Raw genomic sequence first — 731 nt, 5'->3', positions numbered from 1 at the left:
TATGCTTAAAACTTAGATAAAACATGATGTCAACCATGTTTTTTACATTAGACACGCATTACATTGCACCTATGTGGTTAACCTTTTCATAACTTCCATTATGACATCACACAGAGCCATTGTTTGCGTTGAAACAATCGTTTCATTAAAGTTTGGTGCCGAAGAATTCACGCGAACACAAATACAGAACGTTGTTGGTTGGGTTGTAGTTACTGTAAGTATATTGTGGTGATATAGGCGCGTATAGGGGGGTGTGTGGGTGCGTTTTAACCCCTTTTTGTGTGTTTAGAAAATTTAGGTTACTGGTACGCAGGATTCCCGTTTATAACCAATTAAATCGCTCTGTTCCATTATGATGACAACGTATTTCTATAAGACTCTCGTCCAAGCACTTTACCCATCAAGTCGCGTTAACCCCTAACCGAAGCGTAACACAGCGATTTCATTGTTTATATTCGGGAATGCTGCATACCAGTAACATGTACTTTCTAAACACACAAAAAGAACTTCGGGGTAAACGCGTTTTCAGATATACTTAAAAAATATCTAATTTTCTGATATTTTTTTAAAAACTTTTTTAAAGTTATTAGCATTGTACTTTTGCTATTATATAAATATACAAAGTATTTTTTTACTCAGAATAATATCATAAGGTAATAATACTTGTTATGACATCACAATACCCATAGTTACCAACAATACCCCCCCACAGATGTTGATGACGTTGTTCT

This window comes from Ciona intestinalis, unplaced genomic scaffold (genome assembly GCF_000224145.3).
Source record: "Ciona intestinalis unplaced genomic scaffold, KH HT000799.1, whole genome shotgun sequence".
Lineage (NCBI taxonomy): Eukaryota > Metazoa > Chordata > Ascidiacea > Phlebobranchia > Cionidae > Ciona > Ciona intestinalis.
Note: the sequence above shows the minus strand (reverse complement) of the source record.